This window comes from Pseudorca crassidens, chromosome 14, assembly GCF_039906515.1.
Source record: "Pseudorca crassidens isolate mPseCra1 chromosome 14, mPseCra1.hap1, whole genome shotgun sequence".
Lineage (NCBI taxonomy): Eukaryota > Metazoa > Chordata > Mammalia > Artiodactyla > Delphinidae > Pseudorca > Pseudorca crassidens.
In genome coordinates this window covers 8,590,353-8,615,968 of record NC_090309.1, presented here as the reverse complement: position 1 = coordinate 8,615,968, position 25,616 = coordinate 8,590,353, and the positions used below count along the sequence as shown (strand labels likewise).

The window sequence follows — 25,616 nt, the reverse complement described above, 5'->3', positions numbered from 1 at the left end:
ACCCCCATCACTGCTATCGGGTGGAGATGCTTGGCTGGTGTCTTCACATTTCCCAGCCACCTCCTTGATTTGAATTCTGAGAATGCCGTCTGCTTCCCTTAGAGAGTGGGCAACACTCGGTGACTTTCAAGAATGTGCTGGTAGCTCTCCTCTCTCCCATGCCTGGTTACCCCAGGCCAGTTGTTTTCTTGGGGAGGGGTGAGCGCCACATTTCATTTGCATGTGGATTGGAACCCTTTTGACCTTCTCAGCCGAGTGGCCCAGCATGAAATGGTCTCCTTTTGTGTAGAGGGGGCTACTGGAGAGGGATTTATTTATGAGGGATGTGTGTGGCTCGTCCACTTCGTCTGACCTGATGATCTGATCTGTGATCACACACCTGTCATGCATGGTAATGTTTCCTCACATTTTCAGCTGACTTGCTGATCAGGATATACATCTGGGTGAATTATTTTTAACAAAAATAATATATTTTTGAAGACCTGGCTTAGTTCCTGCTGGGGGGACGTTTCCTTACAGTGTGTAGAAGTCACATGTTGCTGGTTAATGCCAGCTTCCCTAACATGAAGTATTAGCCAGAAAGGAACTTACGCATAATATTTCGCCGATTGTTAGAAATTAAGTATAAATTTTATTGGGATCCGCTTCTGGAATGGTAGTATTAGGAGCTCCATAGACCTGTTCCTCAGCAAAACAACAATAATTGGTGAAAGCTGTTTTTAAGAAAACAATCGATTAAAATATCCAGAAATGGTCCTAAGGGTATGCAGCAAATGAAGAAACATTTATACAAGAAAATCTACTGTGTATCAGTAACCACGTCAAGAGTCTGTGGCACTTGAGCTGTGGCCAACTCCTTCCTGCCCAGCTTAGTATGACAGAAGTTATCCCTCTGGCTGGGTGTGGCCAAGAACATGTGGCTCCCCCCAGTTTCCATCAAGGGCTACAGTATCTCCCTCGGAGGGGCAAGCTGCCAGCACTTCTCACTCCTCTCAAGCTCCCGTGTTGCAGAGGCGAAATTCCAGGAAAGTGTACCCAGCTTCTACTCGTGGGGTGGAGGCTCTGCACCGAACTGAGGATATTGGGGCCCCAGTTACCCTCTGTCATGCCAGTTTGCTCGTAGGGTGGAGGTCTAATTCCAGAAGAGTTAAGAAGGTCAAAGGCAGACCTCCCTGGCAGTCCAGTGGTTAAGACTCCCGCACTTCCACTGCAGGGGGCACAGGTTCGATCCCTGGTCAGGGAAGATCCTGCATGCTGTGTAGTGTGGCCAAAAAAAAAAAAAAAAGATCAAAGGCTACCCCCTCCACCCAGCACTCTGTTCATAGTGTAGGGTGTCACTCTGAGAGAAATGAGCTACTGTCCTTGACCCCAACTCCAGAGCAGTGACTCAGAGACTTTGCGGAGGAGGAGAGGTTGGCCACGAGAACAGAAAACTCTGAGGCTCTCCCCAAAAGTATTGAATTTATTTATAACAGAGTATGGGGAAGTTGAGACCTAAGCATGCTGTCAGAAACAAGACAAGGAGATCTTGGCAGTAAGAAGCTAAAAAGAGGCTGGTAGCTCCATGAAAGCAACAGTTGAAACTTTAGGCTAGCGAAAACCAGAGAAAGAGACAGCTAAGAAGAGCCCTCCTGGGGTCAGAACAAACCTCAAACACTGATATCAAAAATTGTTCCCTCAAAAAGGCCAGCATGTAATTGATCATGCTGCACAGCCGTTGATGCCCCAGGATCTTGTCAAAACAGTAGAGCAATCAGCCAGCAATTCATGGAGCCTAACAGCTGGGTGTGATAAAGCCAGAGGCAGGCAGCTTTCCAGAGAGATCAGGGAAGAGAAAAAGAGAGCCCTGATAGAACCACTGTCACCCCACGGAGACTGTGCACACCCAAGGCAGTGTCCTCTGAGGAACAGCATCAGAGGCTGCACACTGTGGGGAAAGTGGGGAGTCCTGAGGGGATAGACTTCACTAAACTAGTCTAGCTGATTCACTGAAAAAATAAAACAGAAACAAGCCCTTGTGGGGAGAGGATCAGTATTTGAACCGCTACAATATATTACCTAAAAGGTCCAATGTTTAAGACAAAAGGATAACATGCAAAGAAACAGGTAAGTGTGATGGGATTCTTTTTTTTTTTTAAAGCATCAGAAACTGCCTGAAAGAGGGCCCAGATGTTGGATTTAACAGACAAAGACTTTAAAGCAGCCATTGTAAATATATTCAAAGAACTAAAGGAAATCATGCTCAAAGAAGTAAAGAAAGGTCTGATGACAGTGTTTGAGCAATTAGAGAATACCAATTAAAAAAAAAGTATGAAATGAACTCAGTGGAAATTCTGGAGTTGATATGTAAAATAACTGGCATGAGGAATTCACTGGAAGACCAAAACAGTAGATGTTAACTAGAAGATAGAATAAGTAAACTTGAAGATAGAGTGATAGAGATTATGCAGTTCAAATGATGGAGGAAAAAAATGAAAATGAACAGAACCTCAGGGAAATGTGGAACACCATTAAGCACACCAACGTACACATAATACAAGTACCACAGGAGCGGAGAGAGAGAAACAGGAAAAAATATTAGAAGAAATAATGTTGAAAACTTCCCAATTTGATGAAAACCAATCTCCACATCCAAGAAACATCATAAACTCTAAGTAGCATGAACACAAAGAAGTCCACACTCAGGCACATCATAGTAAAACATGTTGAAAGACAAAGAGAAAATCTCGAAAGCAGCAAGAGGAAAATGCCTCAGATTGTACCAAGAATCTCAGTAAGATTAACAGACTTCTCATTTGAAACAATGGAGACCAGAGGGCAGAGGGATGGATGGCGTGTTCAAAGTCCTGAAAGAAAAAAAAAAAAAAAAGAAAAAAATGTCAACCAAGGATTTTATATCCAGGAAAGCTGTCTCTCAAAAATGAAGGTAAAAATAAAGATGTTCTCAAATTGAAAAATAAGCCAAAGAAACCCCCCAGAGAATCTGTGGTCAGTAGACCCGCCTTACAGAAAATATAAAGGAAGGTCTTTGGGCTGAAAGCAAGTGACCACAGGTGATTATTCAAACCCATATGAGAAGACAAAGAATGCCAGTAAAGCTTATTATATAATTACATGAGGCAGTATAAATGCATATTTCTCCCAATTTTATAAAATAATATGTATACAATTAGGTTTTGGGGCCTAGGACATTTAGAAAAGTAATGTATTTGACAATAACAGCTAAAGGAGGCAAACGGGAGCAAAACTGTATTGGAGTAATGAAATTACACTGCATTAATGAGGTAACCCAAATCCACAGGACAATAGGAAGAGAACCAGAAACGGTGAATAATAAGGTAGATGAAACAAACCCTGGAAATATATACTTGCTTTCCTTCTCTCACTTCTTAAAAAACACAAAAATTATATAAAGAAATAATAACTATATTTTGGGGTTTGTGATATATATAGATAGAATAATTATAATAATAATTGAACAAAAGGAGGAAAAAGGAATAGAACTATTATAAGAGCAATGTTTCCATATCTCACTGTAATTGTGTGGGTAAAGGAATTCAAGGTTACACTAGAAAATATTCACTTAATGCAAAGGAAAGCAGTAGATGAGGAAGAGAGGAACAAAAATGGCAGAGACTTCTATGCCCTTGCCAGCTTCAAACTGTTTTTATTATAAGGGTATAAACTAAATATTAGAGTTTGTGTTTCTTTAATTCTACATGAAAAAAAATTTTACTAGCTTTTTTTCTGGATAGAGCCCTCATCTGTGTTCCATTTATTCTGGGGCTTTTTGTCCAAGGTGTATTTTAAATGTATTCAGAGCATGTACACGCCTGACCAGGAGGTTGTAAAGATAAAAGGAGTGGCTGTGGCGTGAGGGAGGTGCTTGGACCTGGAGTTTACAACCTGGGGTTGGTGTGTCCTGGCTCTGCTACTGCTTGTGACCTTGAACTGGTCACTTGTCCATCTCTGACCCTGGCTTCAAATGTTAAATGGTCACCTCGAGCGCTCAGATGATGACTGGGAAGTATTTGACCACAGAATTCCCCATCCCCCTTCCCAGAAGATGAGACGTGGGGAGGGGAGAGAGGGGATTCAGGTTCTCTGCCTCAGTGTGAGAGCCGCACCCTTTGTAAGCAGAAAGGGGAAGGGGGGCTGCTTCACCACCTCTGCTCCTGGACCCCTTCCTGAGCACCCACCAGCTCAGCTGCTGGACTTGGGTGGTGTATTATGTCAGAGGATGCCAGGTGCTGTCTGTCGTGGACTGAATTGTGTCTCTCCCACTCCCAGCCCCTACCAGATTCATATGTTGAAGTCGTAACCCCCGACGTGACTGTATTTGGAGATAGCATCTCTAAAGAGTTAATTAAGGTTAAGTAGGTCATAAGTGTGGGCCCTAATTGAGTAGAACTGCTGTCCTTATAAGAAGAGGACAAGACACCAGGGAGGGGTGCCCAGAGAAAAGTGCATGTGAGGACACAGGGAGAGGGTGGCCGTGTGCATGCCAAGGAGAGAGGCCTCAGGAGAACCCCAACCTGCCGGCACCTTGATCTTGGGCTTCCAGTCTCCAGAACTGTGAGGAAAGAGATCTCTGTTGGGTGAGCCCCCCAGCCTGTGGTGTTGTGTTATGGCAGCCCGAGCAGACGAATACCCAGCTGCTGTGGAATCTCAGTGTTCTTTGTTGGTACCCACCAGCACCTCCCCACTGAGGAGCTGGGAAAGCCATCCCACTCAAAATTACAGACGTGCAAGATAATCACACATGAAAAGGCTGGTTTGCAGATTGTCTTCTCTCTGTTCTCCTTCAGATCTGCTTAATGACCAGCCTGGTGGCAGAAGCCATCTGAGTGCTGGTGTCAGCCTGCCTGAGGGCTGTGGGTCTGGGGTGCACAGTGATGCGCCAGAACAGGGTCGCCTGACAGCAGTGATCCCAGAAATGCCAGGTTTGCCTTGCATTTTGATCTCCTCCCTATCTTTCCCCCTAAAACCGTGGTGGTGTATAATCACACAGTATTTTTAGATCTGCTTTGCAGTTTCTCTGTGCAAACCTTTCCTCGGGTACATGGTTTAATCCTCTCATCCAGCCTTGTTTAAGGTCTACAGAGTGCTATATTTATTTGACTTTATTTGAACTTTCAGGGCTTTTCAGAATGTTGTTCCAAGAAATCTAATGATTACAGAACTCTAGAATTTAATGCCTTAAAAGGCTTAGCCACTGATGTGAGTGTAGGTTTTCTTATGACTTATTTCCCTCCTTTTTTTCTAAGCCATCTAGGGCAGGCTAGCTAAAAACTCCCTTGGAATTAGTGTCAGAAGGTCTTTTTTTTTTTTTTTTAATTAATTTCAGTTTTTAGAGCAGTTTTAGATTCATAGCAAAATGAAGCAGAAAGTATAGAGAGTTCCCATATATGCCCTGTCCCCACACAGAAAGTTGTTTGCTTGTGCCGTTGTAACTTTTCAAGGACAGAAGGGACAGATTCTCCTTTTTAGAGAAGTAGTATATTTCTTGTCTAGATTGACGACCTTTAGTGATCAGGTGCAGGGTGAGTGTCAGACCACCCATCTCTGCCTGCAGCTTGAATGAACTTGGGCCTGGCATTCAGCAGAGTCTCACCACGTCTACCATGGGCCCAAGGGAGCCGCAGGAGGTGTCATTGGGAGGCCCAGATCTAATTCCTGGGGAAGCCTCCCCACTGCTCGTAACCCAGGCTGTGTCATCCTCCAGAAAGAATGTGTCATTTAAAGATTCAAATCCTAACTCCTACATTTTCAAAGCATTTTTGCCTTTGTATCTCATTTGAGTCTTAGCAAGAGCTAGTGTCACTTACATTTAACTGAGTAACTTGGGATCTACAAAGCCTTCACACACACTTTCTTAACTGAGATTTGCAGCGAGTCTGTAAGGTTGGGGATGTCTCCCCAACTTGATGACAGAGGACATGGGCTCCAAGCAGAGTCTTCCCACAGTCAAACAGCTGGTCGGGGTTGGGGATGGGGATGGGATGCCGTGCCCCGGGCCCCCTGTCTCCTGAAGGGGGCCTGTGCGCTGCTGGATGCAAGCCTTATATCTGAAGAGTTAAATTCATTTCTACATATACTTGAGTATTTAACTAGTTCAAGGTATTATGTGTAGCACATTTAAGTTAAAACATTTACTGAAAGAAGAATCTCTGTGCAGCAGTAGAGCGCAGTCATGGCAGAAGCCATGCCCCCCGAGGGCCTGCTGTTCAGGGTGTTCCATGAGCCGTGCTGGCTCTGCCAGGGGACCAGGATGGAGGCCGGAGTCCTGTTGTGCGGCCCAGCCTTGCTGGTCGTCCTCAGGATGGCGGGGAGGACGCCGCTCTTCTCTGCGCTGTGATGTCCTCGCTGAGGCAGGGAGTAATGATTTCCCTGGGGCTGGGGCGGGCGTCGTGGTGAGGAGAAAATGACAGAGCAGAATATACAGTTGATGCCATTTTGGGCAGCCCAGCGGTGCAGGATAGTAGATGGGAGAGGACAGCGCCACACCCAGCAGGGGACACCCAGGTGCCCAGAGTTTGTGATTTGCCTGAGATCTGATCGCTGAATGAAGCACCTGAAGCAGACCGAGGGCGCGACTCTGTGTCAGCTGTGTTTCCCTGGGTTTCTCTGCCCCTGTTTGTGGTTGGCGGGCGTCTGATGCACCGTGCGCTGCTCAGCGGAGTGGTGCGGGCAGAGCTGAGGGACCCAAGACTTCAGCTGGATACGCTGGTGCCTGCTCCCTTCTGGTCGAGTATCGGACAGATGTGTGTTCACACCTACCCGAGGGTGTGCCTCTGGCCCCTTCCCCCGCTGGTCCTCACTGAAACCTGGTGATGGGGCTGCGTGATGGTCCTGGGGGTGTCGGGTGATGTCAGTGTGGGGCCGGCCCAGTCACCCAGAGGAGAACATCCCACCGGCTGGAGGCCTGCCTCCCTGGCTCTCCGTCAGTGTCCTGCCTGCTCCCAAGGGGCAGGGCCTGAGGTGGCTTGGCGGGTGTGCCTGCTCCCTGCCAGCTTCTGGTTTTTTGTTTTTCTACAGATCTCTTCTGGTGGGAGGTGGGAGCAAATCTAAAAAGTGAATTTTGAAGGCACATTTTCCCTGGTCTCTTTATTACCCAACTGCCAAGAACGTTTTTTTAAAAAAAAAAGTGAAAGCACAAGTAGAGATTTTAATTAGTTTTCGCTGTCACTGCTCTTGGTGATGGTCACTTCACATAAGATATGTGACAGGGAGACACTTCATGGGGGCCTTTGTTCTCAGTGTGTTCTCTACACTGTAGAACTCAACTGAATTTCAGAGAAAAAGAACTAACCCTAAAAGGTTTATCTTGACATTTATAATTACACAGATGTCCTGACTCGTTAGCATTCTTTTTCTAAACAAAAAGCACAAGGGCTGGAATCTTTCTGGAACAAGGGGGCTTCCCGCCACTTCCTTGAGTGGTCTCACCCCACGCGGCTTACGGGTGAGCTCATTGGGGGAGGGCCTCTCAAAGGCGAAAATGGCTCTTGTGTAACGTGTTTGCTAATAGACCTGAAATTGCTTGGCCTCTTCAGTTACTAAGTGGTTTTAGTTCCTTTTGTGGTTGTTGCCTTGCTGGGTTTCACTTCTGATTTGTAGAATTGAATAGCGCTTCCTTCAGCGCTAGTGAGCATGTGCCAACGTCAGTCGTCTGGATGACAAAACAGCCTTTGAACCCCCTGGAGACCTGCCAGGACAAGAGAGCTGCCCTTTACATGTTGGTCATAGATGTTGCCTGTCTGTTCCAGGGCAGGTGCCCCCTTGGCCCAGCCTTATGAGGCCTGAGCTGGTTTGTACCAAGCGAGCGAGAGGTTTGTTTTCAAAAGCCCGAGACGAGGGTTCCAGAGAGCACAGGAGTTGCCTGCTAGCTGGAGCCCAGCACTGTGGTCTGGGATCAGTGGCTCCCCCGAACTGACCCTGTCCTGGCCCTCCAGCCCGTCTTCTGTGTCCCCTGCAGCACCAGGCTTCCCCGTTCCCTGAACTCACTGTGTCTGAGCGAGCCTGGACCTTCCAAGTCAGCTCTGTCCACGCTGCATCTGCACGATCACAGACTAGACGTAAGGGTTCTTCCTCACCTTCCCCACGGCCCAGGGCGTGCGTTTCCCTTTTGTCTGGGCGTTGTCTTGCCTGAATGTCTTACTCTGCCGGTAACTCTGGGGGGTCCTTGCAGGCAGGGACCCTTCTGACTCGCTGTGTGTCCCCTCGGAGTGCCCGGCCCGGCACCTGTTGAATGAACGAGCGAGCAGCTCTGGTTCCCGGTTGCAGGCTGCCGTGAACACTCAGGGGGCCGCAGGCCCCCGGGCCAGGCTTGCCAGCGGAGGGCAGAAACACCCGCAGAGCTGCTGTCTGCCCCCTGCCTCTGTCCCGTCCCCATTGGCCTGATGGTCGCTGGAGGTTGGCAGTGGTGCGTGGCTGGTCTGCCGCTGCGTGTGAACTGGGCGCCAGCTGGCACGTCTCCCACCGAAGCTCGGGTGGGCGGCTCTGAGTGCTGCCCCGAGAAACGACTGGGCCTCCAGTCGTTGCCTGCAGCTCTCTTTCTATGTTGCTTTTCTTGGGTTCCCGTCATGCCTGCCACCATCGGCTTCGCACTCAGAGCTGTGGCCAGGCTGCCATGGGAGAGGCTCCCAGAAGGCCTCCCGTGAGGGTCCTCTTTGCCCTGGTCAGGAAGTCACTCCAGGCCACCCTTTGAGCGGCGGCCTGTGAAGGGCAAACACAACTGGTGGGGGAGCCGCGGGACCCTTCCCCCCGTGCCGTCCTCCCACTCAGCTCTGGGAGGGAAGGATTGGGAGAGGCTGCCTGGGAGGGCAGCCCGGGGTCAGTGGAGGGGTGGGATGCTGACTCCTCTGTTGGCCGTGCCCCCTCCTCCCGGCGCAGGGGCATGGGTGAAATGTGGGCCAGAAAGGGCTCCCTCCCGTGGGCCAGACCCACCTCCGGCCGCTTCCCCTTCTCACTTCCATCACATCACAACCACGCAGCCGAAGCCAGAGCCCCCTCTTTCCAGAGAGGTCACGTGACACAGGACCGCCTGCCTTTTGTTTTCCTACGAGAATACGGGGCGCTGAAGTCCTCTCAGCGTCTCCTCTGTGTCTTCCACCCAACAGTGTTCCATTTTAGCAGCTAGAGTAGCAGCGAATACACCACTTCACCAGAGATTGACGTGTCCTGAAGTTGGCAGAACGAGCGCCCTGCTTTACGTTCCACAGCGCATAGAAGATCGAGACATCTCTCCCTGATCTGGGTTTGTTGGTGCAGAAGCTAAACTCAGCCTGGTTGGGGGCTCCCCGCTGCGAGGCCTGGGGCAGGCCCGTGTCCTGGATCACTGCCTTGTTCCAGAAATAACTTTGTCTTCCTGGCATTTCATCGATCTGCGGTTGTTGCTTCGCGTTAATAGCCCTTTAAGGGATTTTATTCCCGCTCAGAAAGTTTTATATTCTCTCATGAATAGAAAGCCAACTTTGACACTTCTGGCTTAGAAAACAAGCTTTCCTAGTGATTATAAGAATAAACTGAACCCACCCTCCTCCTGTCATCTGAAGCACGTGGAACTTTCCAGTTACTGTCAGGGCTGCTCTGGCGATGACCAGGGTCTAGAAGGAAACATGGGTGACAGTGGCGTGGACCGGCCAGTGCCTCGTCGGGCCCTCGCGCCATCCCGCACAAGGCGCTGGAGCGAGGGGTCCCGCAGAAGCCGGACGGTGGCACCAGGCTGCCCGCGGGTTTGGCTGATGGGAAGCGCACAGACGCCAGAACTCGAGGGTGAGCCTGAGGCCTTCTTATGGGATAAGCCCTGGCAGCTGGATCCTTCTTTGTTTTCCCCAAGCTCCGTTAGCATGGGGTTTGGAAAGTTAAAGTCCCGCGCTAATAACCTGTTTTCTAGTAAACGGAACCGAAGCCTGGCGTCCTGGCTGCTCGCCGACCAGCATGTGTAACTGCGTCGGGCCAGGTCTGACTCACCCCTCTGGGGGCTGGTGTGGACTCCCAGCTTCCCTGCCAGGAGTGCACTTTGCCACTAGGTCTGCGAAAAATACCGGCAGGTCTTTGGGACCGTAGTGTCTCCTGGGCGGGCTAACCCTGGTCAAGGCCTGTGTGTCCCCGCGTCGGGCCCACTCCTTTTCTGTGTCCAGCCGCTGCCCGAGTGGCAAGCTGGCTCACTCTCCCTGCGGTGCGGCCCTGGACAGACCCGAAGGAGGACGTGGGCGTTTTGTAGGGAGGGGGAGGACTCCTTGAATTGTGGAGTGTGTGCCACCAGCGTGAGCTGGGGACGGCGTGCTGACCGTCTCCCCAGGCTCCTGGACTCGTGCTTCCCTTACTGAACCAGGATGTTCCACAGTGAGTGAATCAAAGCTGCTGTGAACCGTACAGAGAAGGACATGATGAGAGAGCCACAGTAGCCGTGCAAAGAGCAGAGGAGCCCCTGCTAGTTGTGTTAACGTGTCGGCACCAAAAGGAGGTCTTGAGTGACGACTTGCTGGTCTGGGGGTCAGTGTGTTTCCCATCCTACTTTCCCATTGAAATATAACGCGTCTGTACAATATTCTATAAGCCCCATCTCCACCATCAGAAATGCAGAACATTATGTATATGTTTTTTTACTTCAGTTTCAGTTGGCATTGTTGGCTAGGTTTTGTCTGTTTATCCTGTTCACAAATTTTTGTGTTTTTTAAAAACTTACTTTGAAATATTTTGACAAAAATAGGTTATTTTTGTCAAGGAGCGTAATCTCAGCTTAGGAAAAGGGAAGCAAACATGAAATGATGCAAAAAAAAGAAGCTGTTCTCATCCTAAAGTTCTCTAGGAAGATCTGTTTCCTCTCTCGTGTCTGTGGTGCTGACTGTGAAAGCCGGGCATGGGCTCAGGACTGAGGAGCCAGAGCGGGCACTTGTAACGATTGTGGCTGGTGTTGGAGAGGGAAATACTGTTTAGTGTGTCTTGAATCTGAAATGTGTTCTTCCAGGAGGTCCTGAAAAGGGACGGAGGGAAGAAAGTAATGTTCCAATAAACACTGTGAGATTAAAATGGTATTTGTGAAAGTGCTTAAAAATCGAGGACCTCTACAAGTGGACAAGATTGTGCTTTTTATTGATATGAGCATGTGTTCGTAGCTTGAATTACTGTGCCCAGCGCTCTGTGTTGCATTTGGGAAAGAGACTGGACTAGTGAGACCCACCTTCCAGTCCTGACTTCCCTCCGCAGCTCACGACCTTAGAGAAGCCTCTTTAGCCCTGTGAGCCTGGGTCCTGTCTGTTGGACGCCGCCAAGCAGCGAGCGAGGTCACCTGGACGGGCGTTTTCTACCTGAGGTTTTCTTTCCATGAGGTTTTCTTTCCTCACCACCAGGTGAGGCAGGTGAGCGGCCGGGGTGTGGGTGGAGGCGCCCTGGGCTCGGTGGTTCGTGGTCTCCTCCTCTCTTGACCTTCTTGCGCGTGTCGGAAACGTTAAGAGAAACTTGATCCTTTCCGTGAATCGGCAGCAGATACAAAGTCCAGGGGGAGCCTAACACCGGAGTGATGCGTGGGAAAGACATATGGCTGCCTCTTGATTTCATGTAAAAGAGCAAAACAACATGTTGCGGTGCCTTGGGGGCGGCCCTGCCGTCCGGGATCCCTAGGTCCCCGCTCACAGCCCCGGGAGTGTCGCCACGTCCCCATGCCTCTGCCCGGTTCGACAACCCCCTTTCTGGGGAGCGGTGGCCGCCGGCTGCTGTTATCTTGACCAGCTAGCTGCTGGGTAGAGCTCAGTGGCCATTGCAGGCATTCCTGCCTCAGGCCAGGCAAGGGAGGGAGTGGAAGGTGTGGCCCCGAGAGAGCTTTGAGAGTCGCTCCACGTCACGTCTGGGCGATGGTTTCTGTTCCGCAGCCCCGTCTGTCACGTTAAATTAAGGTAAACTCGAGTGCATTTGTGTCGGGGTTCTGTTTGTCGTTCTTTTGTACATCTCTTTTAGTTTTAGTAGTTTAAGAGTGCCAAGAAAAGAGTTTATACCTAATTTATGTTTACGTTATCCATTTTAAATAATATAGAAAACAACAAACGCTGGGAGTTCTTTGACTTTCTGAAGTTTAAGAAGGACTTGCCATAGGGTCTCTCCATTCAGCTGCTAAAACCTGTGACTTGAGATGATTCTGTCCAGCCTCCCCTTCCCCCCTCTCTGTGGGAACTCTTCCCACCAAACTCAGGTGTCAGGGTGGCCCCCATGCTACAGTGTGCTCCCTCCAGCCAGGGGGGGGACCTGGCCCAAGCGAGGCCCTTGGGTCACCTTCCCCGGAAGAGAGCCGGGCCGGAGACGCGGGGAGGATCCATGCGTTCAGCCTCTTCAGTGGCTCCGGCTGGAGACTTGAAAGTGGGGCGCTCGGCCCTGCTGTGTGCACAGGGTCGTCGGCAGAGTGGGGGGATCACGTGGGCAAGCAGAGGGAGCCGAGAAGGTCAGACACGGGGCGCACAAGCCATCTCAGCCATTTTCCTGCCCAGCTTTTGTAAGTCGGCTCAGAACCTTTATGAAGACGGGCTTTTCTGTTTAAGCTCACCTGAATCGGACTCTCCGACCTGCAGCACGAGGTCCTGTGTGTCAAGTGTGGTTTTCTGGCCACGATAGGGGTGCCCAGAACCCGCCCTCACCGTGGCAGCCCCGTCGCTGAACCCCCAAGGGCTGGGGGGAGGGGCAGCAGAGTAGAGGGCGTTGCTGCAGCTGGGGTGTGGGCCCCCGCTGCGGGAGGGCGCCCCCTTTTGGCGCCGTGACCCTAAGGAGCCTTGAGCAGCTGTGGCCACACCCGCGTTGGCCGTTCCCTTCGCTGAATGGACAGACCTCTCCCAAAAGGGAGGAGGACAGACACAGAGTCAGGGGCGGCTTCCGCCCTGGTGGCTGGAGGAGCTCAGGGCCCGGCCTCCAGGTGGCCAGCTCCGGGTAGGGGGAGGTAGAGATAGGCGCCAGGCCAGGCCCCACAGCCTTGGGTTTGGGTGGAAATAGAGAAGAGAAAGAGTCTTAGGCAGTGAACAGGGCACACGCAGCCCAGCACTGGGGTTTAGAGCGCCCCCCAGCCCCGGGCACCCAGAGTTCTCGTCCAGCTTTGAGTGAGTGCCTGGGGGTGGGACCTCTGCGTCTGTGACGACACGTGCCTTCATGGAGCCCCACCCGGACCTAAGCTGACCCACAGGTCACGGGGAAGCCCTTGTCCTGTCCCCTTTGGCTCTCGGTCCCCTGGGAACTGCATGTCTTCATTGACAGTGGGAATCGGTAAATACTGGATGGTTTCCTCCGTCCTTTGCACACCTGTGTGGAAGTTTCTGTGGAATGGCTGAGAGACCAACACACAGACGAACTTTCAGTTAATTATGTGAGGGCTTCGAGTGGCCAAGTTGACAGAGGAGCACGCCGTGAGGCTTGTCACAGCTGTGGGCCTTCTGGGATAGAGAAGAGGGCATTGTCCCCAGCACTGACGGGCAGCCCTCACAATGGACTATGGCGCTCAGGGTCTGCATCATCTTTGTTCATGGTGTCCTGGGGAGCTTATGCGATGATCAGATGACAGATGAAGCCCGGTGCGTGAGAGTGAGCAGTGACATAAAGGACACTGAGTCGATTCATCCCAAGAAAGAGCCTTCAGAATCCCTGGTTCCAGCACCCCAGGCACCCTCAGAAGAGGTTTCACTAGCACCAGAATGGCCCTCAGAGGGCCCACCGTTCATGTTTCCGCTCTGTTTCTTGTGATGCGTTCCCCGAGCAAGCCTCCTTGTCCATCTCTGTGTCCCTGAGACCTGGTCCACAAGAGACCTGAGATGGTCGGTTGATAGAGAAGAAAGCGCAGGAGGTGTAGAAGCCAGAGAGGGCAGGCACCTGCGGAAAGCAGCTGGAGGGTGGGTGCGGGGGGAGGGAGGCTTGTCGTGGCAGAGAGACCACAGCTGCTGCTCGTGGCGCGTGCGTACCAGTAACACGTGTCTCCTCTCCCGGGAGTGAGCCCCCAGACCTGCGGTGCTCTCACAAGCACTTTGAAGCAGTTTATTCAGGGCACCTTAGCTTCAGACTAGTTCCTGCTGAAATTCCCCTGAGGGTTCGTGGTTTGCAGGCGAGTCACAGGGGCTGAGCTGCAATTCTAGACCGGGCTGTCCCCAAGACCCCCTGGAGGAGCTGGTTTTTAGGAAGGACACACAGGAAGCGAGAGAGCTGCCCTGTCGTCCAAAGAAGGGCAGCCTCACAGAGGGCAGCTGGCCGGGGAGGTCTCAAGAGCGAGGAGGCCAGGGCGGGAAGGGTCACAGGCTCGCGAGTGCTGCGTGGGGACAGACAGGGGACTGCAGGGATCTCTGGGGAGGATACCACCGGCACGAGTCGCTGATGCACTGGGTGTGGGTGTGAGAGGAAGAGGAGTCCAGGTGCTTGCACTGATCTTGTTTCTTGGCCGGAGCCAGTGCAAGGATGGAGCTGCCATCGACTGAGGTGGGAGAACTGAGGGGCCGGGGGATCGGGGCTGCGGCCGGAACGGTCTGGGCTTGTCCTGCTCAGGGCACCGCCCTGCCTGCTTCCCCCCCCCCCCCACTGTCCTTTAGAGCAGTGCTCCCCAACCTTCTTGGCACCGGGGACTGGTTTCCTGGAAGGCGGTTTTTCCACGGACCCGGGTTTGGGGTTGGGCATCAGGGAGAGGATGGTCCGGGAGGGTGACGTGGGCAATGGGGAGCGGCCGATGAAGCTTGGCGCCCGCCCGCCGCTCACCTCCTGCTGCGAGTCCGGCTCCTAACAGGCTGCGGACCAGTACGGGTTGGGGGGTGGGGGACCCCTGCTTTAGAGGAATATCCACGGCCCACCCAGTGCCTGACTCTTCCCACTGGAGTCCAGAGATGTGCCCTGAATCTGGGTTAAGGCACTAAATTCATTAAACTAATGAGGCAGGTTAGTTAATTAAATCGGGTGAACTCATTGCCACGCTACCTGTTCAGTGTCACTGTCAGCGAGCGGGACTTGGGGGAATGGGAGGACGCAGGAGGTGACAGATGGATTGTCCCCTGCCGAGCGCAGGCCCAGTGCAGCCCTGGGTCGGCCTGTGTCTGCAGGTGAGACTGTACAGCAACTGCAGCACATTTCTCACTATCCTGTGCTTGCCTTTCTAAGACACATCATTTTCCGGCAGTTAAGTACCAGCGACACTGAAATGATGTTCTGCAGCTCGCTCACATGTTGGGCCTCGTTCTTGGAGGCCCAGCCCAGGCCCGAGGCCCTCCCTGCACAGGGGCTAGAGCAGGAAGTGGGAGAGAGCTGGGTCCAGGGGGAAGGAGGAAGTGGCCTCCCCACAGGCTTTCTCCAGTACAGGGGGGCCTGGGGCCACCCTCTGGAGAACAGAATCCCAAGGATGTCCAGCCCGAGGCACAGCCCTGGGGTGGGGGCAGGGCCTCCTTCCGCGCTCCCCTCTGACTGGGGCACCGTGGATTCCTCCCACCAGCCGTCGTGTCCTCGTCTTACAGGCGAGGAAACCTCAGCACAGGGAAGGCGCCCTGTGGAGGTGACATGGCTCATAGTGGCTGACACCAGTGCCCGGGCTCCCTCACCAAGCCCCACCGTCTCCGGGAAGGGCCCTCCGTTCACACATTCCTTCCCAGCAGCAGCCTGTAAGCCTAAATTTTAGGGACGTTATTAGAAAATGTGCTGACTATAAACTGAAGCACAGCAAAGTGCCGTGGACCTGGGGGAAGAGCTGCGGTTGGAGAACCCAGGGAGGCTGCGGAGTTGTCCATGGGAAGAGGCTGAGCTGGAATGAAGGCCTTCCCGGCTTGCAGATGCCCCAGGAAGAATGTAGTGTGGACCCGACACGTGGGAGGTTAGGAAAGCCCAGGAGGGAAACTCAGCGTGTCACACGGAGGCCTTTGGTGCCAGGCCCTGTGTGGGCTGTCATGTGTTTCTCTGTGTACGTGCTTGCTCCTCAGGGCATCCCCTGGTGGTCGTGCTGTTATTCCTCTTTTACAGATTGTGAAACTGAGGCTGGGAGAAGCTCAGTAGCTCTGTCACTCGTGCAGGAGGAGGGGTCTGAGGTGACATTAACTGAGCAGGTGCTTGGACTCACGGACCAGCTCTGGGCCTCTGCCGGTTGACCCAAGCATCCAGGTCCCAGAAGGGCAGGTGTGGAGAGCACTGTGGACCAGAGTGTCTGGGGCCTGGTGGGAGACACGGGTGGGCGCACAAGACAGCTCAGCCATTTTCCTGCCCAGCTTTTGTAAGTCGGCTCAGAACCTTTATGAAGACGGGCTTTTCTGTTTAAGCTCACCTGAATCGGACTCTAACCTGCAGCACAAGGTCCTGTGTGTCAAGTATGGTTTTTTGGCCATGATAGGGGTGCCCAGAACCCGCCCTCACGGTGGCAGAGAATGGGGCGGGGGCCAGAGCCTGGGCCGGGGGCCAAGCCCAAGGCCTGCCTGTGTGCCCCCTCAGAGCCCTCCCAGGTGCCCTCCGCCCTGGTCTCTGTTCCCGGGGCCTCTGGCCTTTCCCGCCCAGTTAATACCTGAGCCTTTGCCACAGCCAGCATTCCTGGCTTTTTGTGGGGATGAGTCATATTTGACTTTGTTTACAAAATTAAGATCTTTCCTAGGCAGTTGGCTTTTTCAAACAGAAAAAAAGGAAGACCTGCTTGCTTCCACTATTCTTACGCATTTTTTTAACATCTTTATTGGAGTATAATTGCTTTACAATGGTGTGTTAGTTTCTGCTGTATAACAAAGTGAATCAGCTATACGTATACATATATCCCCATATCCCCTCCCTCTTGCGTCTCCCTCCCACCCCTCTAGGTGGTCACAAAGCACCGAGCTGATCTCCCTGTGCTATGCGGCTGCTTCCCACTAGCTACCTATTTTACGTTTGGTGGTGTATGTATGTCCATGCCACTCTCTCACTTCGTCCCAGCTTCCCCTCTTATGCATTTTAGGCTGGGGAGAGGCACGGGGGTGGGGGGTGGGGGTGGAGTGGAGCATCCAGTGGGCAGGGAAGTCCCCAAGGTGAGCAAATTAGAATAAAGGAGCCCTGACCCCCAGGGCTCCGCCTCCTGCCCCGCCTCCTGGAACCCACCCTGTGCTCTGCTTTTGGTGGTTCCTCCCCACCCCACGGCCCGTCTGGGCTTTGCATCAGGTGGCAGAGGTTTCCGTAGTGTAACGTCTCTTCTGTAAGCCTCCTCGGCAGCCTGCTCGTGATTTCTGCTTCAGGGAAGGTGTGGTTCCCCCCACCCCGGCAGCAGGCTTCTCTGACCACAGCCGTCCCGTCACTTGCCTTGCATCAGAACTTGATTGACAGCACTTACATTTCTGAGTCTTCCCAGAGAAGCACACATTCATCCGTTCCAAATATAAGCCAGAGGCATTTTCTGCTGCCATTGGCTGTTGCTCTGGAACATTCGCAATCCGGGCCTTCCTGGTCCTTGCCCGTATGCCGGCTCCTCCTTTGCTGGTGGCTGACCTGGGCAGATGCCCGGGAGCTGTTTGACACTGGGCGCTCTGAGCCTGCCCTCTGGCCAGCACCGCCTTCTCCCTGGAGTGCAGCCTCCAGTTTGCTGCTCACCCTTGCCCTTGGCCGTTGCAGAGACACCGCTCCTGTTTCTCTGTGTTGGCCTTGCCCATCCCTCTTCCCCCAGCTGCCATGACTCTGCCCATTCCATTTATGTCATTGGCAGCTGCCCCCCAGCCACTGTGTGCCCGCCCCCAGGTTTGTACCCACGCCATGGAGTTTGCACCCACGCTGTTGTCATTCTCTTATTTGCTGGGCTTTAAGGAATTGGTGGCCCTGAAGTCCCCAGCGTATCAAGTTTCCTCTTGGGAGTAGACCAGGGAGCCCTGGGTGGCCTCAATTCCCAGTGGACTCCAGGGAACCCGTGGGACCAGAGGTTGATTTTGGTGGCGGTGGTGGGTCCCTTTTCCTCTCTTGGTTGGATTAACAGCTCTGAGGCCACCTCAAAGAACTTGCTTTCTCAACTAATATTAAGGCCAGCCTCCACCTTAGGGTCTGTCTGGAGTGTTGAGGCCCAGGCCTCGCCAGGGGATATCGGGGTGGGAGAGGGGCAGGAGAGAAATCAGGGGGTCCTGAGCCTGACCTGGAGTTAGAGGGGGAATGACAGATTTGTCTGGTTGACTACCTGCTAAAGTGGATTTTTTACTTCTCTGTGCTCCTCTCATTTTCTGGAACTCTTCCTGCCACATGTGGGTGTTTTTCTCATGAACTGGGCTACCTCATCCAGAGCACAAAACATCATTCTTTCCCAAGCATTGTGCAGTAAGTTGTTTTTTTTCTTCTTCTTTTTTTACTATTCACTCTTTTCCTTTATGATTTCTTCTATGGTATTTAAAATCTTACAAGGGGAATTGCTGGGTCATATGGTAACTCTATGTTTAACATTTTGAGCAACTGCTAGACTTTTCCAAAGTGACTGCACCACTTTACAGTCCATGAGCAATAGATGAAGGTTCTAATTTCTCTATATCCTCCCCAACACTTGTTATCATCTGTCTTTTTTTTTTTTATCATAGCCATCTTGGAGTGTGCAAAGTAGTATCTCATCATGGTTTTGATCTACATTTCCCTGATGACTAATGACATTGAGCATCTTTTTTCTTTTAATTAATTAATTTTTATTTTTGGATGCATTGGGTCTTCCTTGCTATGCGAGGACTTTCTCTAGTTGCGGCAATCAGGAGCTACTCTTCGTTGCATTGTGCAGGCCTTTCATTGCGGTGGTCTCTCTCGTTGCGGAGCATGGGCTCTAGGCGCGCGGGCTCAGTAGTTGTGGCACGTGGACTTAGCTGCTTTGCGGCATGTGGGATCTTCCTGGACCAGGGCTTGAACCCATGTCCCCTGCATTGGCAGGTGGATTCTTAACCACTGCACCACCAGGGAAGTCTCCACTGAGCATCGTTTATTAGCCATTTGTATATCTTCTTCGGAAGAATGTCTCTTCAGATCCTTTGCCCATTTTTTTCTCTTTCCACACACACACACTGTATTTTATTTTTACAAGAGATAAATAAACTGACACCAAGCATTGTAAATGGATGACCACAACAAAAGCAACAATGATTGCAATTACCAAACACAAAACACACTCACACTACGTCATAATATTGACATTCAGCCCAGTAATCCTCCACTGTAACAGCTCCTTTACTTTGCAGTGAAAATTGATTTGTATATTTTTTGCCTCTGAGTCCTTGTGGATTGTTTTTTTGTTTTTATTTAATTCAAACAGAAAGTCACAAAAATTATAATCATTCTCATCAGTTCACTCAGTCCCATGTAATTAATTATTTTTCATCTTGATCTTTTGTTAGCACTTTTATGAATTCATCAGTTTTCCATTAGAGTTCTGAAAATGCTTATTCATCCAGTTCAGCAGTATAGTCAGTTACCAGAAACCTGTACTTGTCAGTCTTTTCCATGAATTCCTTGAAGATGAAACCCTTTTATAGGAACATTTCTGCAAAAGCATCAGAGTACACCCAGAATTGTCTGTAAGTGACAAAAGACTTAAAAATGACCATGGTTAAAGATTTGATGAAAGTTCATAATAATGTAATTGACAAGGAAATTTAGTTATTTCTGAGATATACATTTTAAAGTAATAACTAGAATTATGACTTATAACATTATACCAGAACATATAAGATTTTTAGAAATTTCATGTAATGTCTGAAACATTTATATTAACATATTTCCATACAAATAACCTAAAGAAAGTTTAGTATTAGTTGTATTTTTGTTATTTTTTTATACTGCAGGTTCTTATTAGTCATCAGTTTTATACACATCAGTGTATACATGTCAATCCCAATCACCCAATTCAGCACACCACCATCCCCACCCCACCACGGTTTTCCCCCTTTGGTGTCCATACGTCTGTTCTCTACATCTCTGTCTCAATTTCTGCCCTGCAAACCAGTTCATCTGTACCATTTTTCTAGGTTCCGCATATATGCATTAATATACGATATTTGTTTTACTCTTTCTGACTTACTTCACTCTGTATGACAGTCTCTAGGTCCATCCACGTCTCAACAAATGACTCAATTTCATTCCTTTTTATGGCTGCGTAATATTCCATTGTGTATATGTACCACAACTTCTTTATCCATTCGTCTGTCGATGGGCATTTAGGTTGCTTCCATGACCTGGCTATTGTAAATAGTGCTGCAGTGAACATTGGGGTGCATGTGTCTTTTTGAATTATGGTTTTCTCTGGGTATATGCCCAGTAGTGGGATTGCTGGGTCATATGGTAATTCTATTTTTAGTTTTTTGTTTGTTTTTGTTTTTTTGCGGTATGCGGGCCTCTCACTGTTGTGGCCTCTCCTGTTGTGGAGCACAGGCTCCGGACATGCAGGCTCCGGACGCACAGGCTCAGCGGCCATGGCTCACGGGCCCAGCCGCTCCGCAGCACGTGGGATCTTCCCGGACCAGGGCACGAACCCGTGTCCCCTGCATCAGCAGGTGGACTCTCAACCACTGCGCCACCAGGGAAGCCCTATTTTTAGTTTTTTAAGGAACCTCCATACTGTTCTCCATAGTGGCTGTATCAATTTACATTCCCACCAACAGTGCAAGAGGGTTCCCTTTTCTCCACACCCTCTCCAGCATTTATTGTTTGTAGATTTTCTGATGATGCCCATTCTAACTGGTGTGAGGTGATACCTCATTGTAGTTTTGATTTGCATTTCTCTAATAATTAGTGATGTTGAGCAGCTTTTCATATGCTTCTTGGCCATCTGTATGTCTTCTTTGGAGAAATGTCTATTTAGGTCTTCTTGGATTGGGTTGTTTGTTTCTTTAATATTGAGCTGCATGAGCTGTTTATATATTTTGGAGATTAATCCTTTGTCTGTTGATTCATTTGCAAATATTTTCTCCCATTCTGAGGGTTGTCTTTTGGTCTTGTTTATGGTTTCCTTTGCTGTGCAAAAGCTTTGAAGTTTCATTAGGTTCCATTTGTTTATTTTTGTTTTATTTCCATTACTCTAGGAGGTGGATCAAAAAAGACCTTGCTGTGATTTATGTCAAAGAGTGTTCTTCCTATGTTTTCTTCTAAGAGTTTGATAGTGTCCAGTCTTACATTTAGGTCTTTAATCCATTTTGAGTTAATTTTTGTGTATGGTGTTAGGGAGTGTTCTAATTTCATTCTTTTACATGTAGCTGTCCAGTTTTCCCAGCACCACTTATTGAAGAGACTGTCTTTTCTCCACTGCATATCTTTGCCTCCTTTATCATAGATTAGTTGACCATAGGTTTGTGGGTTTATCTCTGGGCTTTCTATCTTGTTCTATTGATCTATGTTTCTGTTTTTGTGCCAGTACCATATTGTCTTGATTACTGTAGCTTTGTAGTATAGTCTGAAGTCAGGGAGTCTGATTCCTCCAGCTCCGGTTTTTTCCCTCAAGACTGCTTTGGCTATTCGGGGTCTTTTGTGTCTCCATACACATTTTAAGATTTTTTGTTCTAGTTCTGTAAAAAATGCCATTGGTAATTTGATAGGGATTGCATTGAATCTGTAGATTGCTTTGCGTAGTATAGTCATTTTCACAATATTGATTCTTCCAGTCCAAGAACATGGTATATCTCTCCATCTGTTGGTATCATCTTTAATTTCTTTCATCGGTGTCTTATAGTTTTCTGCATACAGGTCTTTTGTCTCCCTAGGTAGGTTTATTCCTAGGTATTTATTCTTTTTGTTGCAGTGGTAAATGGGAGTGCTCCCTTATCTTTCATATTTTTCATCATTACTGTATAGGAATGCAAGAGATTTCTGTGCATTCATTATGTATCCTGCAACTTTACCAAATTCATTGATTAGCTCTAGTAGTTTTCTGGTGGCATCTTTAGGATAATCTATGTATAGTATCATGTCATCTGCAAACAGTGACAGTTTTACTTCTTCTTTTCCAATTTGTATTCCTTTTATTTCTTTTTCTTCTCTGATTGCCATGGCTAGGACTTCCAAAACTGTGTTGAATAATAGTGGTAAGAGTGGACATCCTTGTCTCATTCCTGATCTTAGAGGAAATGCTTTCAGTTTTTCACCATTGAGAATGGTGTTTCCTGTGGGTTTGTCATATATGGCCTTTATTATGTTGAGGTAGGTTCCCTCTATGCCCACTTTCTGGATAGTTTTTTATCATAAATGGTGTTAAATTTTGTTGAAAGCTTTTTCTGCATCTATTGAGATGATCATATGGTTTTTATTCTTCAATTTGTTAATATGGTGTATCACATTGATTGATTTGCATATATTGAAGAATTCTTGCAGCCCTGGGGTAAATCCCACTTGATCATAGTGTATGATCCTTTTCATGTGTTGTTTATTCTGTTTGGTAGTATTTTGTTGAGGATTTTTGCATCTATATTCATCAGTGATATTGGTCTGTAATTTTCTTTTTTTGTAGTATCTTTGTCTGGTTTTGGTATCAGGGTGATGGTGGCCTCATAGAATGAGTTTGGGAGTGTTCCTTCCTCTGCAATTTTTTGGAAGAGTTTGAGAAGAATGGGTGTTAGCTCTTCTCTAAATGTTTGATAGAATTCACCTGTGAAGCCATCTGGTCCTGGACTTTTGTTTGTTGGAAGATTTTTAATTGCAGTTTCAATTTCATTACTTGCGATTGGTCTGTTCATATTTTCTGTTTCTTCCTGGTTCAGTCTGGGAAGGTTATACCTTTCTAAGAATTTGTCCATTTCTTCCAGGTTGTCCATTTTATTGGCATAGAGTTGCTTGTAGTAGTCTCTTAGGATGCTTTGTATTTCTGTGGTGTCTGTTGTAATTTCTCCTTTTTCATTTCTAATTTTGTTGATTTGAGTCCTCTCCCTCTTTTTCTTGATGAGTCTGGCTAATGGTTTATCAATTTTGTTTATCTTCTCAAAGAACCAGGTTTTAGTTTTATTGATCTTTGCTATTGTTTTCTTTGTTTCTATTTCATTTATTTCTGCTCTGATCTTTATGATTTCTTTCCTTCTGCTAACTTTGGGTTTTGTTTGTTCTTCTTCCTCTAGTTCCTTTAGGTATAAAGTTAGATTGTTTACTTGAGATTTTTCTTGTCTCTTGAGGTAGGCTTGTATAGCTATAAACTTCCCTCTTAGAACTGCTTTTGCTGCATCCCATAAGTTTTGGATCATTGTGTTTTCATTGTCATTTGTCTCTAGGTATTTTTTTATTTCCTCTTTGATTTCTTTAGTGATCTCTTGGTTGTTTAGTAACGTATTGTTTAGCCTCCATGTGTTTGTGTTTTTTTATGTTTTTTTTCCCTGTAATTCATTTCTAATCTCATAACATTGTGGTCAGAAAAGATGCTTGATATGATTTCAATTTTCTTAAATATATTGAGGCTTGATTTGTGACCCAAGATGTGATCTATCCTGGAGAATGTTCCGTGTGCACTTGAGAAGAAAGTGTAATCTGCTGTTTTTGGATGGAATGTCCTATAAATATCAAATCTATCTGGTCTGTTGTGTCATTTAAAGCTTCTGTTTCCTTATTTATTTTCATTTTGGATGATCTGTCCATTGGTGTAAGTGAGGTGTTATAAAGTCCCCCACTATTATTGTGTTACTGTCGATTTCCTCTTTTATAGCTGTTAGCAGTTGCCTTATGTATTGAGGTGCTCCTATGTTGGGTGTATATATATTTATAATTGTTATTTCTTCTTCTTGGATTGATCCCTTGATCATTATGTAGTGTCCTTCCTTGTCTCTTGTAACATTCTTTATTTTAAAGTCTATCTTATCTGATATGAGTATAGCTACTCCAGCTTTCTTTTGATTTCCATTTGCGTGGAATATCTTTTTCCATCCCCTCGGTTTCAGTCTGTATGTGTCCCTAGGTCTGAAGTGGGTCTCTTGTTGACAGCATATATATGGGTCTTGTTTTTGTATCCATTCAACAAGCCTGTGTCTTTTAATTGGAGCATTTAATCCATTCACGTTTGTGAATGGATTGTCCATTTTATTGGTATAGAGGTAATTATCAATATGTATGTTCCTATGACCATTTTTCTTAATTGTTTTGGGTTTGTTTTTGTAGGTCCTTTTCTTCTCTTGTGTTTCCCACTTAGAGAAGTTCCTTTAGCATTTGTTGTAGAGCTGGTTTGGTGGTGCTGAATTCTCTTAGCTTTTGCTTGTCTATAAAGCTTTTGATTTCTCCATTGAATCTGAATTATATCCTTGCTGGGTAGAGTAATGCTGGTTGTGCATTCTTCCCTTTCATCACTTTAAGTATATCATGCCACTCCCTTCTGGCTTGTAGAGTTTCTGCTGAGAAATCAGCTGTTAACCTTATGGGAGTTCCCTTGTATGTTATTTTTTGTTTTTCCCTTTGTGCAGTAAGTTTTAACTTGTGGTTGTAATTTTTATTTTATTTATTTATTTTTAAAATATTTATTTATTTCTGTCTGTGTTGGGTCTTTGTTGCTGCGTGTGGGCTTTCTCTAGTTGCAGAGAACGGGGGCCACTCTTCGTTGTGGTGCGCGGGCTTCTCATTGCGGTGGCTTCTCTTGTTGTGGAGCATCGGCTCTAGGCACAGGCTTTAGTAGTTGTGGCGTGCGGACTTAGTAGTTGTAGTTTGCGGGCTCTAGAGCGCAGGCTCTGTAGTAGTGGCGCACGGGCTTAGTTGCTCCGCGGCATGTGAGATCTTCCTGGACCAGGGCTCAAACCCGTGTTCCCTGCACTCGCAGGCAGATTCTTAACCACTGCACCACCAGGGAAGCCCCTGTAATTTTTATTTTCATCGTAACCATTTATTGAGTGCCTGGAAAGCACCAGACTTTAGTCAAAGTAACTCACATTAGCTGCTATAACAACCACCTACCCCCCAGTCTCCCACAGCACAGGTTTATCTCTTAGTCAGGTTAAGCTCAACATAGGTCGTGTGTGGGGAAGTGGTGGGGTGGGGGCTCTGCCCGCCCCACAGTCTGGGGAGCTAGTTTCCTTCCACTGAGTGACCCCACCTTACCCTGGGGCCTTGGAATTGCCCAGCAGGCCCCTGCACATAGCAGGGAGTCCAGGGAAGAGGGGATCCCATGACCACGTCACTGTCCGCATCTAAGCGGTTGTACATCCTTCTGCAGTGGTCGCACGCCGCTGGAGGGACCAGTCCGTCAGTGAGCCTGGTGGCAGGTGTGGTCTGCCATGGACCTTGATGGTTTGTTACTCGGTAGGTGCTTGTTCGCCCCCTCATCTATGTTTAGGCTTGAGCTAGGCGCCCAGGAGGGTAAAGCAAGGACTTTAGGTCAAGACACAGGTGCTGGCTGGCTCTCCTGCTGCCACACAGGAAGTGCATCGTCCTGAGGTGCAGACCGCCTGGTGGGTTAGCAAGCCTCTGTGAGGAAAGCTTAGCAAACTCTGGTTTGGCTGCATGATGTCCGTAAGCCAGTACTCGAGAGCCAAGTGCTGGCAGGAACGGAAGGGCTGCTTTGTTCAGGAGGCTGCTAACCTGGGGAGATGGGGGACTTGTGTCCAGAAACCAACTCCAGAGATTCTGCTCGACCATGAAAGTTTTTAAAGAAGAATCATTTGGGGAGGGGCTCAGAGTCTTCTTTATCTTCCACCTTGTGCAGACTTTCTTCTGATTGGCTGGTGGTGAGGTGACAGGGCAGTGCTCCAGGAATC

General features: G+C 48.7%; 2 protein-coding genes across 10 annotated transcripts in view; one reads left to right on the top strand and one right to left on the bottom strand.

The window, feature by feature from the left end:
• The window catches only part of MGAT4A (alpha-1,3-mannosyl-glycoprotein 4-beta-N-acetylglucosaminyltransferase A), a 504,464-nt gene that overhangs the window by 273,766 nt on the left and 205,082 nt on the right, over positions 1 to 25,616 (bottom strand). The gene's annotated exons all lie outside the window — the stretch shown is intronic.
• INPP4A (inositol polyphosphate-4-phosphatase type I A) overlaps positions 1 to 25,616 on the top strand; it is a 148,741-nt gene that overhangs the window by 45,600 nt on the left and 77,525 nt on the right. The window lies entirely within an intron of this gene.